At 37.8% G+C, this 17127-nt stretch overlaps 1 protein-coding gene across 2 annotated transcripts in view; it reads right to left on the reverse strand.

Annotated features, from left to right (window-relative positions):
- The window catches only part of ZC3H12B (zinc finger CCCH-type containing 12B), a 257381-nt gene that overhangs the window by 16705 nt on the left and 223549 nt on the right, over positions 1 to 17127 (reverse strand). The gene's annotated exons all lie outside the window — the stretch shown is intronic.

Raw genomic sequence — 17127 nt, forward strand, 5'->3', positions numbered from 1 at the left:
TAAATTCTATTAAGAATAAAATATACTTTAGGAATATATGTCTAAAATAGTCTTTCCAGATTTGGGTAACTTTAATTTCTAGGTTTGTGCTAAACTAAGTGATGGAGGTTTATTGAATAGCTAGGTCATTTCTAAATAAAATAAGATTCTAAAATATTAATTACTGAACACTAACTTCCTCTTACAGAGAAACTAAAGAGATTTTGGACTATTAATGAATAATGTTTGGTGTCACCTTGAGATATTCTCTATAAGAAAGTAGAAGTTTTTAGAAATTATCATTGGTATTTACATTCACTAATCTACTGAATGCTAATACAAAGGACAGTTCATGGTTGCTTAAGAAAAGTAGGATGTGTGTTTTCAGTAAAGACGTGAGGAATGAAATTGCATTTTGTTAAGGGAAAAGGCATTAGAGGGCAGACACACAAAGAATAATCACAGAAAACTAGTCAATGTAATCACACAGACCACAGCCTCGTCTAACTCAATGAAACTAAGCCATGGCATGTGGGGGCCACCCAAGACGGGTGGGTCATGGTGGAGAGGTCTGACAGAATGTGGTCCACTGGAGAAGGGAATGGCAAACCACTTTAGTATTCTTGCCTTGAGAACCCCATGAACAGTATGAAAAGGCAAAATGATAGGATACTGAAAGAGGAACTCCCCAGGTCGGTAGGTGCCCAATATGCTACTGGAGATCAGTGGAGAAATAACTCCAGAAAGAATGAAGGGATGGAGCCAAAGCAAAAACAACACCCAGGTGTGGATGTGACTGGTGATAAAAGCAAGGTCCGATGCTGTAAAGAGCAATATTGTATATGAACCTGGAATGTTAGGTCCATGAATCAAGGCAAATTGGAAGTAGTCAAACAGGAGATGGCAAGAGTGAATGTTGACATTCTAGGAATCAGCGAACTAAAATGGACTGGAATGGGTGAATTTAACTCAGATGACCATTATATCTACTACTGCGTGCAGGAATCCCTTAGAAGAAATGGGGTAGCCATCATGGTCAACAAAAGAGTCTGAAATGCAGTACTTGGATGCAGTCTCAAAAACAACAGAATGATCTCTGTTCGTTTCCAAGGCAAACCATTCAATATCACAGTAATCCAAGTCTATGCCCCAACCAGTAATGCTGAAGAAGCTGAAGGTGAACGGTTCTATGAAGACCTACAAGACCTTTTAGAACTAACACCCAAAAAAGATGTCCTTTTCATTATAGGGGACTGGAATGCAAAAGTAGGAAGTCAAGAAACACCTGGGGTAACAGGCAAATTTGGCCTTGGAATGTGGAATGAAGCAGGGTAAAGGCAAATAGAGTTTTGCCAAAAGAACGCACTGGTCATAGCAAACACCCTCTTCCAACAACACAAGAGAAGACTCTACACATGGACATCACCAGATGGTCAACACCGAAATCAGATTGATTATATACTTTGCAGCCAAAGATGGAGAAGCTCTATGCAGTCAGCAAAAACAAGACCAGGAGCTGACTGTGGCACAGATCATGAAGTCCTTATTGCCAAATTCAGACTTAAATTGAAGAAAGTAGGGAAAACCACTAGACCATTCAGGAATGACCTAAATCAAATTCCTTATGATTATACAGCAGAAGTGAGAAATAGATTTAAGGGACTAGATCTGATGGATAGAGTGCCTGATGAACTATGGACGGAGGTTCGCGACATTGTACAGGAGACAGGGATCAAGACCATCCCCAAGAAAAAGAAATGCAAAAAAGAAAAATGACTGTGTGAGGAGGCCTTACAAATAGCTGTGAAGAGAAGAGAAGCCAAAAGCAAAGGAGAAAAGGAAAGGTATAAGCATCTAAATGCAGAGTTCCAAAGAATAGCAAGGAGAGATTAGAAAGTCTTCCTCAGTGATCAGTGCAAAGAAATAGAGGAAAACAATAGAATGGGAAAGACTAGAGATCTCTTCAAGAAAATTAGAGATACCAAGGGAACATTTCATGCAAAGATGGCCTCAATAAAGGACAGAAATGGTATGGACCTAACAGAAGCAGAAGATATTAAGAAGAGGTGGCAAGAATACACAGAAGAACTGTACAAAAATGATCTTCACAACCAACATAATCACGATGGTGTGATCATTCACCTAGAGCCAGACATCCTGGAATGTGAAGTCAAGTGGGGCTTAGAAAGCATCACTATGAACAAAGCTAGTAGAGGTGATGGAATTCCAGTTGAGCTATTTCAAATCCTGAAAGATGATGCTGTGAGAGTGCTGCATTCAATATGCCAGCAAATTTGGAAAACTCAGCAGTGGCCACAGGACTGGAAAAGGTCAGTTTTCATTCCAATCCCAAAGAAAAGCAATGTCAAAGACTGCCCAAACTACTGCACAATTGTCCTCATCTCACACACTAGTAAAGTAATGCTCAAAATTCTCCAAGCCAGGCTTCAGCAATATGTGAACCGTGAACTTTGAGATGTCCAAGGTGGTTTTAGAAAAGGCAGAGGAACCAGAGATCAAATTGCCAACATCCACTGGATCATCGAAAAAGCAAGAGAGTTCCAGAAAAAAACATCTATTCCTGCTTTATTGACTATGCCAAAGCCTTTGACTGTGTGGATCACAATAAACTGTGGAAAATTCTTAAAGAGGTGGGAATACCAGACCACCTGACCTGCCTCTTGAGAAACCTGTATGCAGGTCAGGAAGCAGCAGTTAGAACTGGACATGGAAAAACAGACTGGCTCCAAATAGGAAAAGGAGTATATCAAGGCTGTATATCATCACCCTGCTTATTGAACTTATATGCAGAGTACATCATGGGAAACACTGGGCTGGAAGAAGCACAAGCTGGAATCAAGATTGCCGGGAGAAATATCAATAACTTCAGATATGTAGATGACACCACCCTTATAGCAGAAAGTGTAGAGGAACTAAAAAGCCTCTTGATGAAAGTGAAAGAGGAGAGTGAAAAAGTTGGCTTAAAGCTCAACATTCAGAAAACTAAGATCATGTCATCCGGTCCCATCACTTCATGGGAAATAGATGGGGAAACAGTGGAAACAGTGTCAGACTTCTTTTTGGGGGCTCCAAAATCACTGTAGATTGTGATTTCAGCCACGAAATTAAAAGACACTTACTCCTTGGAAGGAAAGTTATTACCAACCGAGATAGCATATTCAAAAGCAGAGACATTACTTTGCCAACAAAGGTCCATCTAGTCAAGGCTATGATTTTTACAGTGGTCACGTATGGATGTAAGAGTTGGACTGTGAAGAAAGCTGAGCGCCAAAGAATTGATGCTTTTGAACTGTGGTGTTGGAGAAGGCTCTTGAGAGTCCTTTGGCCAGCAAGGAGATCCAATCAGTCCATTCTAAAGGAAATCAGTCCTGGGTGTTCTTTGGAAGGACTGATGCTAAAGGTGAAACTCCTATACTTTGGCCACCTCATGCGAAGAGTTGACTCATTGGAAAAGACCCTGATGCTGGGAGGGATTGGGAGCAGGAGGAGAAGGGGATGACAGAGGATGAGATGGCTGGATCCATCACCGACTCAATGCACATGGGTTTGGGTGAACTCCGGGAGTTGGTGATGGACAGGGAGGCCTGGCGTGCTGCAGTTCATGGGGTTGCAAAGAGTCGGACACGACTGAGCAACAGAACTGAACTGAAGGGAAAAGGAAGTAGGTCTGACTTACAGGTGATATTTCTGAATGGGAAATAAAATTATGAATACAGAAAGTGTAACAAGGTTTGTGGAAAGTGGACCATTAGAAAAGAGTTTTGTGCATGGTCAAGACTTACTCAGTTTAAAATCAATTTAATTAAGTAAATGAATTTAAAAGTAAGTTTCTGTAAAACTTGAATTTGGCTTTCTGTTGGTTAAGAGGACAAGCTTTCTTCAGATATTGAACTGCATTTGATAAAAGATTTTTAACTTTTTTTACCTCATAAATGATCTGTTCTGTATTTGCCTTTCAAATCTTTTATTGCTACTTTCGCTAAGTGAATAACTATTGTTTCATAGTGACCTATGATCCTATTTGAGTATTTTGAACCCTTTTGATATTTATTGAGAAAGCTTCCTAAATAAAATTCTAATGAAGCAATTTTGACCTCTAGCTAACTTCGGGATGCTAACTTTGACCTCTAGCTAACTTTGGGGTCCCTGAAACATCCCATTGAGAGATATTCAGCTAATTGCTGCTGCTGCTGCTAAGTCGCTTCCGTCGTGTCCGACTCTGTGCGATCCCATAGATGGCAGCTCACCAGGCTCTCCCTTCCCTGGGATTCTCCAGGCAAGAACACTGGAGTGGGTTGCCGTTTCCTTCTCCAATGCATGAAAGTGAAAAGTGAAAGTGAAGTTGCTCAGTCGTGTTCGACTCTTCACGACCCCATGGACTACAGCCTACCAGGCTCCTCCTTAGGTCCATTGGATATGTTGGATTACATGGGACAGATTGTCAGATGAGTAATAAATCTCCTCAGGTTATGTTGTGTGGTAAATATTACTAATATAGATATCCTAGAAATTATATTTAGTTTCTAAAATTCTGATATGTCCTGGGAAAATTTTATCAGCCATAATTCTAGATACTATCTTAAAGTGCTGTCACAGCAGTAACCAAATTTCTTTGTTAATGCATTGTAATAAGATTTTAAACATTTCTTCTAAAGTCTTTTGTCATTATTGACAGTTATGGTTTTATTTTGCTGCTTTTGCAAAAATGTTTCCTCTTCAAGATTTATAAAAAAGACTTTTGGATTTCTGACTTTCAGACCATAATTCTGGACTGGGAAAGAAGGTAAAAGATTCTATTGGGAAGCCTGATTGCTTCTTAAAAGATTAAAAAAAGGACTCAGTTAATGGATGAATATGCTTATAACTTTTATGGTTTCTAGCTGAAAAATTACTGATTTGAATCCGTCTTTTCCAAGTGTAAGGAATCCCTTCCCCTCTAGTTATGATTTAGAGTAATTTAGTGAAATTATACTTTTTTAAGCAAAATTAAAACATTCACCTTTTCTATTAGATCCCTCCAGAGATTGGAAACTCTTAGGTTTCCAGTAGCTTTATCAGATAAGCCAGGAAGGCTGTCTCAAACAGGTACAGAAATCTCAAAGAATTTTGGAGAAATTGAGAAGGGAGAAATTGACCTAGATCTGTTAGGCAAAATCTGTGATGTGCCTTTGGTGTGAGTTTCCTAACCCTGAGATGTTTTTTAAAAGTTCAGTTTGAGACTCTTTATAAAAGTTTCAGCAAAACAAAAAAGTCTATGATCAATTATATTTATATAAGTCATCAAGCCAAATTTATTGAAACCAGACTTATTTTTAAAACAAACTAGTTTAGTTTGGTTATATTTGGTAAAAATGAGGATAATTTTAGGGAGAAAAAGATGTTTCAATGAATGTTAAATGCATTTGTTAATGAAGGGCTGTATCTACTAACACTCACTTCCTGGATAGTTCTTTGCTTTTATGCTACATAAATGTAAAATTTAATTGTATTGTTAAAGGATACTCAAAGCTTTTTTTTTCTGAAGCTTAGCTCAGTAATCTTTGGATGAAGATCAGATGCCCCATGATCTGAAACAAGGAAATTGTGTATTATATACTAGAAAAGACATAATTTAAAGGGCTGTCTCCAACCTGGATGGAAGGACATTCTTATCAAGTACTCTAACTAGCTCAAAAGCTCAGGGAAATTGAAGGGAAATTGACTCTTGGATTAATTTCCAATTTCAAAGGCCCCTACACTGAGAGGACTGCTGATTTCAAACTCACTTTACAATGACACTCAAATAGAGGAGGAGCTACACTCACACCAGGACAAGAAGAAGATGACATCAGAAGCAGACAGCGTGCCAAAGATGCTGGACCTGGGTTGTATGATCATTTATAACATTTTCTTGACTTCTTGGACTTTTGCATATAAATCAAATGTTTTCTATCATGGACACAATCTTATGCTAATTTTAAAATATCAGTCCAGTTGTTGGATTTGTTGCCAATTATCTATGTCTAATACTTCTAAATTTTCTTAATGTATTTCTCCACTCCAAGGCTCTAATTGGATGACCCTTAGGAAGTTTATTTTAGAAGAAGGAGAATTCAGTCCTGTTCTGCCTACTCATGATACTGCTAGATGGACCTGGCCAATTAATAATACCTGCTCTGACCCTGGCCATAGATTTAAATTTTCTTTTAAGGTCACTCAAGCTCAATCAGAATGATAAGCTAAGTCTCAATCAAAAACTGTAACCTCTCATCTATTAAAAGGAAAGCTCCCACCATTATGGGATGAATCTATATGGTTAACACCAGGCTATAGTCATTTAAGTTTAAAAGTTCCTTTATGTTGGGAACAACTAAATCATACTAAGGATGATCAAACTAGTAACATTAAGAAGCTAGGCTGGATGCCTTTTAACAATGCCTATGTATTATTACCCTTAGAGGCAATGATTAGCATGGAACTGACTGGATCAGACCAGAGATTCACTGGGTTGTACCTAATGGAACTCAGTGGATTTGTAGTACTAACTTGTGGCCTTGGCTTCCACCTAGATGGATAAGAAGGTGTATCCTGGGATTCCCATGTACTCAAGGTCACATATGTAACAAATTAGAGGTGATCCAAGCCAATCTACAATTGGTGTGAGCCCAATGGGTCAAGAGATCTCTATTCCACTTTTATGACTATTGGCAGCTATTTTTGTGTTTTCAATAAGATTGGAGGATATAATTAGCCATATCGAAGTCTTGACAACTTTCACTCAACAAACTAAATGATAGTAACCAGGCTATTAACCTATTGAATTCTGAAGACTCTATGATGGAAAAAGCAGTGCTATAAAACTGAATGACATTCTTATAGCATCTCAGGGAGGTTCCTGTGCCATAATTCAAGCTGAATGCTGTGTTTTCATACCTAATAATTCCTCTAATACAACACATTTAAGAAACCATATGAAAAATCAGATTTCTGCCTTAAGTGACCCATTCCCTAGTCTTGACAATGTTTTCAAAAACTGGTTTTTAGTGGAAAGCTCTTGCCTGAAATATTTACTTATAACTCCATTAATGTTACAGTTTGTATTTTGTCTGTTCTACGGGATTTTTTCCTTACAATTACCAACTATGGAACTGAGCCTCCAACAAAAATGATGACTAGGTGGCTTGCAGCAGTTGATCAAATATATAGTTCTGTATGTTATCAATGATTGTAAGAGTGTAACTCTAGATATCAGAAGATGCAATAAGAGGGAACATTTTCCTGGACCATAACTAGAAGACAGGTGTCCAGAGATCTTCAACAATTAAGAACTAGTCCAGTAATACCACATTGAGTGGCCTATTAGCAAAATCTTCTCCAGAACTAGGAATGAGCCTTCTTAGCACTGTGGAATGAAATGGTCATGAAATGCCTCCCAAAGTATATTTGAATTTATCACCATGAGCAGAGCCTGTCAACTACAAATTGGCACTTGCCAAGGGCATTTTCAATCTGCCTCTACAGAAATTGAATCCTGTGCTGCTGCAGCTATTGACCTTTGACACCCTGAAGGGAGTTTAGTGTGGAGAATGAGGCACTTTGTGGTCCAGGGAGACTTATGGAACAAGTCTTTAGATAGTTAAATATTTTCAGGAATTGATTTCATGATCCCAATCCTTGCATCTCTTCATATCTAGAAAAGCACTAAATCCCTTCATGGTTACATTAGCTCCTCATAATTAGCAGAAAAATTTTTGTAAAATCAGTGCTTGATTGCACTGAACTTCACCAAAATCATATATATTGACCACCAAAATCATATATATTGAACGTCCCCCACTACTTCTTTGAAGCAACTTATCAGAGCTATCTGAGGTGCCGTCTCCCCAGCTGAAGTCCTCATTTTGCCCCAAATGAAACTTAACTTGCGACTCTCACATTGTGCATCATTTTTTTTTTTTTTTTAGTTGACAGGAAAATATATTTAACTGCCAAACAACTATGAGGTAGCCTTAGAAACAGCTACCACTGATTTCTTCTAAAAAATTGGGCGAGTAAATTGGGGAAGCTCAAGGCTCCTAAAGGGTTATTATTGGATGAATCCCGTATAAAACAGACATGTAGGGAAGATACTCAGCTGCGATTTTTTCCCACTGCTATAGTGCTGATAAATATAACATGAACTCAGGAAAATCATCAGAATTGCCATTACAGGGGAGATTTGGAGGAAGGGAATGGGATTTCATTTCACTTGACTCTGCAGTGTTACAAGTAGTCTAAGACCAGAAATAAATGCAAGAATAACCATAGCTGTTGGATACCCAATAGCTATTATATTTTATCCTATCAAATTCCTTGTTTAAAAGATCCTTTCATTATTATAAAAGTAATACATACTTATAAAATGTAGAAAATACATAAAATATAAAGGAAATAAAGAAAGAACCCTTGCAAAATCCAAACATTTTTCTACCACTGAGAAACAAACACTGTTAATATTTTAATGCATCTATATTACAATACTAATTTTTAAAAATTTATTTATATTTTAATTAAAAGATAGTTGATTTACAGAATTTTGTTGTTTTCTGTCAAACCTCAAATGAATCAGCCATAGGTATACATATGTCCCCTCCCTTTTGAACCTTCCTCCCATCTACCTCCCAATCCCACCTCTCTAGGTTGATACAGAGCCCCTGTTTGAGTTTCCTGAGACATACAGCAAATTCCCACTGGCTATCTATTTTACATATGGTAATATAAGTTTCCACGTTACTCTCTATATACATTTCACCCTCTCCTCCCCTCTCCCTCTGTCCATAAGTCTGTTCTCTATGTCTGTTTCTTCACTGCTGCCCTGCAAATAAACTCTTCAGTACCCTCTTTCTAGATTCTATATATGTGTGTTTGTATACAATATTTATCTTTCACTTTCTGACTTACTTCACTCTATATAATAGGATCTAGGTTAATTCACCTCATTAGAACTGATGCAAATGTGTTCCTTTTTATGGCTGAGTAATATTTCACTGTGTATATGTACCATGACTTCTTTATCCATTCATCTGTTGATGGACATCTAGGTTGCTTCCATGTTCTAGCTATTATAAATAGTGCTGCAGTGAACATTGGGGTACATGTGTCTTTTTCAGTTTTGGTTTCCTCAGGGTATTTGCCGAGGGGTGGGACAGCTGGGTAATATAGTGGTTTGATTCCTAGTTTTTCAAGGAATCTCCATACCATCTTCCATAATGGCTCTATCAATTTACATTCCCACCAACAGTGCAAGAGGGTTCTCTTTCTACACATCCTCTCCAGCATTTATTGCTTGTAGATTTTTTGATGATGGACATTTTGACCAGTGTGAGATGATATCTCATTGTAGTTTTGACTTATATTTTTCTGATAATGAGTGATGTTGAGCATATTTTCATGTGTTTGTTAGCCATCTGAATGTCTTCTTTGGAGAAACGGCTGCTTAGGTCTTTCCCTCACATTTTTACTGGGTTGTCTGTTTTTCTGATATTGAGCTGTATGAGCTGCTTGTATATTTTGGAAATTAATCCTTTGTTAGTTGTTTCACTTGCTATTATTTTCCCCCATTCTGAGGGTTGTCTTTTCACCTTGATTATAGTTTACTTTGCTGTGCAAAAACTTTTAAGTTTAATTAGATCCCACTTGTTTACTTTTTTTTTAAAGTTCCATTACTCTAGAAGGTGGGTCATAGAGTACCTTGCTTTGATTTATGCCACTGAGTGCTCTGCCAATGTTTTCCTCCAATAGTTTTATAGTTTCTGGACTTACATTTAGGTCTTTAATCAATTTTGAGTTTATCTTTGTGTATGGTGTCAGGAGGTGTTCTAATTTCATTCTTTTACATGTAGCTGTCCAGTTTTCCCAGCATAATTTATTGAAGAGGCTGTCTTTGCCCCATTGTATATTCTTGCCTCCTTTGTCAAAAATAAGGTGCCCATATGTGCATGGACTTATTTCTGGACTTTCTAACTTGTTCCATTTGTCTATATTTCTGTTTTTGTGCTAGTACCATACTGTCTTGATGACTGTAGCTTTGTAGTATAATCTGAAGTCAGGAAGGTTGATTCCTCCAGCTCTATTCTTCTTTCTCAAGACTGTTTTGGCTATTCAGGATCTTTTGAGTTTCCATATGAATTGTGAATTTTTTTGTTCTAGTTCTATGAAAAATGACATTGGTAATTTGATAGGGATTACGTTGAATTTCTAGATTGTATTTGGTACTATAGTCATTTTCACAACATTGATTCTTCCTACCCAGGAACGTGGAATATCTTTCCATCTGTTTATGTCACTTTGGTTTCTTTCATTAGTGTCATAATTTTCTGTATACAGTTCTTTTGTCTACTTGCTGCTAAGTCACTTCAGTCGTGTCCTACTCTGTGCGACCCCATAGATGGCAGCCTACCAGGCTCCCCGTCCCTGGGATTCTCTAGGCAAGAACACTGGAGTGGGTTGCCATTTCCTTCTCCAATGCATGAAAGTGAAAAGTGAAAGTGAAGTCACTCAGTTGTGTCCGACTCTTCACGACCCCATGGACTGCAGTCTACCAGGCTCCTCCATCCATGGGATTTTCCAAGCAAGAGTACTGGAGTGGGGTGCCATTGCCTTCTTTATTTGTCTACTTAGGTAGGTTTATTCCTAGATATTTGTTTCTTTTTTTTTTTTTTTTTTTTTGCAATGGTGAATGGGATTGATTCCTTAATTCTTTTTTGACTTTGCATTGTTAGTATATAGGAATGGAAGTGATTTCTGTGTATTGATTTTGTATCCTGTGACTTTGCTAAATTCACTGATTAGCTCTAGTTCTTCTGATATTATCTTTAGAGTTTTCTATGTATAGTATCATGTGATCTGCAAACAGTGAGAGCTTTACTTCTTTTCTAATCTGGATTTCTTCTGTTTCTTTTTCTTCTATGATTGCTTTATCTAGGACTTCCAAAACTATTTTGAATAATAGCAGTGAGAGTTGACACCCTTGTCTTGTTCCTGATCTTACGGGGAATGCTTTCAGTTTTTCACCATTGAGAATAATGTTTGCTGTGGTCTTATCATATATGTTCTTAACTATGTTGAGGTAGTTTCCTTCTATGCCCATTTTTGGACGAGTTTTAATCATAAATGGGTGCTGAATTTTGTCAAAGGCATTTTCTGCATCTATTATGTTTATCATATGGTTTTTATCTTTCAGTTTGTTAATATGGCTTATCACATTGATTGACTTGCATATATTAAAGAATCCTTGCATCCCTGGAATAAACCCAACTTGATCATGGTGTTATGAGGTTTTGATTGTGTTGTTGAATTCTACTTGGTAGAATTTTGTAGAGGATTTTTGCATCTATGTTCATCAGTGATATTGGCCTGTAATTTTGTTATTTATTTTTGTGTTTGTCTGGTTTTGATAAACGGGTGATGGTGGCCTCATAGAATGAGTTTGTAAGTGTTCCTTCCTCTGAAATTCCTTGAAATAGTTTTAGAAGGATAGGCATTCACTCTTCCCTAAATGTTGGACAGAATTCTCCTTTGAAGCCATCTGGTCCTGGGCTTTTGCTTTTTGGGATATATTTGATCACATTTTCGATATCAGTGCTTGGGACTGGGTTGTTCATAATTTCTATTTCTTCTTGGCCCACTCTTGAAAGATTGAACTTTTCTAAGAATCTGTCCATTTTTTCCAGGTTATCCATTTTATTGTCATATAGTCATTCATAATTGTCTCATAATCCTTTGTATTTATGCACTGTTTGTTGTACCCTCTCCTTTTTAATTTCTAATTTTGTTGATTTTATTCTTCTCTCTTTTTTTTCTTCATGAGACTGGCTAAGGGTTTGTCAATTTTGTTTATCTTCACAAAGAACCAGCTTTTAGTTTTATTAATCTGTACTATTCTTTCATTTCTTTTTGATTTGTTTCTGCTTGGGTGTTTATGATTTCTTTCCTTTTGCTAATTTTTTTTTGTTATTCTTTTTTTCCAGTTGTTTTAGGTGTAAAGTTAGGTGTTCTATTCAATGTTTTTCTTGTTCCTTGAGGTAGGATTGTATTACTATAAACTTCTCTCTTAGAATTGCCTTTGATGCATCTCATAGATTTTGAGTTGTCATGTTTTCATTTGTCATTTGTTTCTAGAAATGTTTTAATTTCCCTTTTGATTTCTTCAGTAACCTGTTTGTTATTTAGAAAGGTGTTGTTTAATCTCCATGTGCTTGTGTTTTTTACAGTTTTTTTTTTTCTTGTAATTGATATCTAGTCTCATAGTGTTGTGGTCAGAAAAGATGCTGATAACAATTTCAGTTTTCTTAAATTTACTGAGAAATTTCTTAAATTAAATTTACAATCTTCTTAAATTTTCAATTTTCTTATTTACTTAAATTCATATTTCTTAAATTTATACAAGTTTCTTAAATTTGCTTTAGTTTGACTTATGACCCAAGATGTGGTCTATCCTGGAGAATGTTCCATGTGCACTTGAGAAAGAAGGTGTATTCTTCTGTACTTGGATGGAAAGTCCTGAAGATATCAATGAGATCCATCTCATCTGATGCATCATTTAAGACTTATGTTTCATTATTGATTTTGTGTTTTGATGATCTGTCCATTGGTGTAAGTGGGGTGTTAAAGTCTCCTACTATTATTGTCTTACTGTCAATTTCTCCTTTTATGCCTGTTAGTGTTTGTCTGATTATGTATTGAGGTGCTCCTATTTTGAGTGCATAGATATTTACATTTGTTATATCTTCCTCTTGGATTTACCCCTTGATCATTATGTAGTGTCCTTCCTTATCTCTTGTAACATTCTTAATTTTAAGGTCTACTTTGTTCAATATGAGGGTTGCTACTCCAACTTTATTTTGCTTTCCATTTGCACGGTATATATTTTTCCATCCTTTCATTTCTAATCTATATGTGTCTTTAGGTCTGAAGTGGGTTTATTGTAGAAAGCATATATATGGATCTTATTTTTCTATCTATTCAGCCAGTCTGTGTCTTTTGTTTGGAGCATTTAATGCATTTACATTTAAAGTAATTATTGATATATTTGTTCCTATTGCCATTTTCTTAATTGTTTGGGGTTGATTTCATAGATCTTTTCCTTCTTTTGTATTCTTGACTATATAAGTCCCCTTAACATTTGTTGTAAAGCTTGTTTTGTGGTACTGAATTCTCTTAACTTTTGCTTGTCTTGAAAGCTTTTTATTTCTCCATCAACTTTGAATGAGATCCTTGCCAGGTAGAGTACTCTTGGTTGTTGATTTTCCCCTTTCAGTTGTTTAAATATATCCTGCCATTCCCTTCTGACCTGCAACGTTTGTGCTGAAAGATCCACTGTTAAATGTATGGGGCTTCCCTTTTATGTTACTTGTTGCTTTTCTCTTGCTGCTTTTAATATTCTTTTTTTGTGTTTAATCTTTATTAGTTTAATTAGTATCTATCTTAGGGTGTTTCTCTTTGGTTTTATCCTGTATGGGACTCTTTGCACCTCTTGGACTTGATTGACTATTTACTTTTCTATGTTGGGAGAATTTTCAACTATAGCCTCTTCAAAAATTTTCTCATACTCTTTCTTTTTCTCTTCTTCTTCTTCTTCTGAGACCCCTATAATTCATATGTTGGTCTGCGTAATATTGTTGCAGAGGTCTCTGAGACTATTCTCAGTTCCTTCCACTCTTTTTACTTTATTCTTCTCTTCAGCAGTTATTTCCATCATTTTATCTTCCAGCTCACAGATATTCTGCTATTGGTTTTTCAATTTCAGTAATTGTGTTGTTTGTCTCTGTATGCTTATTCTTTAATTCTTCTAGGTCTTTGTTAATTGAGTATTGCATTTTCTCCATTCTATTTTCAAGGTTTTTGTTCAGCTTTACTATCATTATTCTGAATTCTTTTCCAGGTAGTTTGTCTATTTCCTCTTCATTTATTTGAACTTGTGTATATAGTTTGTTCCTTCATTTGTGGAGCATTTCTCTGCCTTTTCATTACTTTTTTTTTTTAACTTAGTGTGTTTGAAGTCTTCTTTTCCCAGACTTCAAGGATGAATTCTTTCTTCCTTTTGATTTCTGCCACCATAAAGGTTGGTCCAGTGGTTTCTGTAAGCTTCATGTAGGGTGAGATTTGTGCTGAGTTTCCCCCCCCCCCGATAGGCTCAGTGAGGTGGTAATCCTTTCTGCTGATGATTTGGTTTGTATTTTTGTCTTGTTTGTTGTTTGGATGAGGGATCCTGCAGAGGGTGCTCCTGCCAGGTGGGTAATGACAGGTCTTGTACACAAGTGGTTGCCTTTGTGGGAGTTCTCACTGTTTGATACTTACTAGGGTTAGGTGTCCTCTTGTAGGCTAAGGTCTTGGAGTCAGCGCTCCCATTGCAAGGTCTAAGGGCTTCGTCTCTGGCCAGGGACGAGGATCCCACAGGTGGCTTGTTATGGCATTAGATGGGATTAATATAAATACCCAGAAATGAGAAACCAAAGATGAACTCCAGACAAATTGAAGTTACAGAATTAGGTAAATTATCATTAAAATAATGGAATATACACACATATTTATACATATATATATATATATATAAACCCACAAGCAAATAGTTAAACAAAAATAAAGATTGACATGGCAAACAAAGGAAACCAAGAATTATATCCACAAGTTAAGAGCAAAACTAACTAAACCACAAACTAGAAAACAAAAACAAGCAAGGTGCCAACTGGGGAATAAAGCAATGAAAACAAAAGTAATAAATATGGTGAGAAAAAGAAAGGTAAGAAAGAAAGAATAGAAATGTGAAATTAAATAGAGGTAGACAAAGAAGACATATATGATAAAGATTAGCTTCAATGCAAAAAGAATAGTAGGAAAAGCAAACAAAGGAACAAGTGTAGAAAAAATAAAAAGTTAAAAAATTAATTTAAAATTTGAAAGAAAGAGAGAAGAAGAAGAAAAAAATAACAACTGGAGGAAAAAAGAAGTAAAAAAAAAAAACTCCACAGAACTGCAAAAAGTCACCCTAGAGGCAGAGGTTTATAACAGCAAGAAAAAGTGTGATTGAAAAACAAACAAACAAACTTAAAAGCATAATTAGATTTCATAGTGCTATTAAAATCGACAACTACAACAGAGGGTAAAAGAGTAAAAAAAAAAAGAAAAGAAAAAGTCCAAAAGAATCTACAGAGCAAGTCAAAATATACGAACAATACATGTTTCTCGTGTCTCTGCTGTCAGCGTCCTTTCCCTCACTGGGAGTCACAGTCGACGTCGCCTCCCTAGGATGCCCTTCAACACTGCCCTGGTCTCTGGACCTGCTTTGGGGTCCAGACTCAAATCTTGTCCTAATCCTGGGTGTTCTTACCTCCAATGTCCACAGGTATCGGAATTAGTGCTTTTTCTTTCGTGGAGCTCTCAAAGTCCTTTTGTATATTCCTTAGACACAGAGTCTGCCTAGTTGATTGTGTGGATTTAATCTGCAGCTTGTACAGCCAGTGGGGAGATTTTGGGTCTTCTTCCTTAGCCGCACTGCCCCTGGGTTTCAATTGTGATTTTATTTCCATCTCTGCATGTGACTCATCCACTGAGGTTTGCTCCTGAGGCTGGCTGGAGGACTTGAGTCTGCCCTAGTGAGGGCCAGGAGTGGAGGTGGTGCAGCTCCTTTGGTTGCAAGGGCTCTGGCGGCGCCAGGTACTCAGGGGAGTTGGTGGCTAGGGCGGCAGAAAATATAGTGCTCTAGAAGGGTATGGCAACCTACTCCAGTATTCTTGCCTGGAGAACCCCACTGACAGAGAAGCTTGGCAGTCCACAGGGTTTTAAAGAGTTGGACATGACCAAAGTGACCTTGCGTGCACAGATGCAAGACTATTTTTTGCTTGTGGCAACTCTGCCCCAGTGAGTGTTGAGCCTGAAGGTAGTGCAATTGCTTGAGTTACAGGGACCCTGAAGGCTTCAAGTGTTCAGAGTCATGGACTGCCTCAGCTACAGGAGTTATGGCCCTATCAGAGTCTTTTTTCAAGCTTCTGGTATCTGGTGATCAGAAGGCCTTTTTGGCTAGTCTTTCTCCATAGCCCTGCTCATTCAGGCACTTTGAGGGCTCCCTTGCCTGAGGTTCTTCTCTGTTGTTTGGTGCATCAGGCATATAGAGGGCCTGCCACCCCTCCACTCCCCCGCCCCTGGCTGGGGTCCTACTCTGTAGGTCAGTGCATCAGGCACTTAAAGGGGCACCCTAGGTGGGGTTCTATTCTGTTGTTCCATGTACCAGGCACTTGATGGGCCAGACTTTATATTGTTCAGCTGAGGATGCTAGCATGTGGGGAGAGAGAGGCTATGGTGATGGCTCCAACCCCGTGCATGACTCAGTAGGATTGCCTTGTTTCCATGGATGCCTGACTTTCCTCCACAGGCTTTTCCCACCACAGTCTCCTCCCTCACATCCCCTTGATCCATCTCTTCACAGTCAACAGCAGCCTTTCTTCTGGGATTGCTCCACAATCCCTGTGCTCTAGCTCCCATCCACTAAACCTTCTAGGGGACCTGCATCCCTATCCAGGGTACCTATGGCTGTGGCAAGGACTGTCTGATTCACATTCCAGTTAGGCTGCCACAGATCAGCTGCTTCACTCTCAGCCTTAAATATTTGTCCTCTGATCCAGACAACTGCCCTGATATGGGAATCAGACCCCTAGTTCAGTTGTCCTACTCGCCAAGGGCAGGTCCAGTCCTACTAACACTCCTGTTTTTCCCCCTACTTCCTTCATCCTACAGAGTTTTGCATGGTTCTTTTCCACTGATCAGGTACTCCTGTTCGCTCTCAGCTGGTGTTCTGCCTATAATACTAATTTTTTAACATAGTGAGAATAGTTGTGTTAAGAAAAAGTGTAAAACACCTGTAATATTCCATTGAGAATATATTAAAATCACACCACTGGAGTATCCCGTGCTGTTGTTTAATGGCTAAGTCGTGTCTGATTCTTTTGTGACCCCATGGACTGTAGCCTACCAGACTCCTCTGTTCATGGGATTTCCCAAGCAGGAATATTGGAGTGGGTTACCATTTCTTTCTCCAGGAGCATCCCACAAATCACATCAAATGCCCAATAAGCGTTTCAAGGTGGCAATGAAGTCCTACAAAAGGGCCTAGTA

The sequence above is a fragment of the Bos javanicus genome, chromosome X (assembly GCF_032452875.1).
Source record: "Bos javanicus breed banteng chromosome X, ARS-OSU_banteng_1.0, whole genome shotgun sequence".
NCBI lineage: Eukaryota > Metazoa > Chordata > Mammalia > Artiodactyla > Bovidae > Bos > Bos javanicus.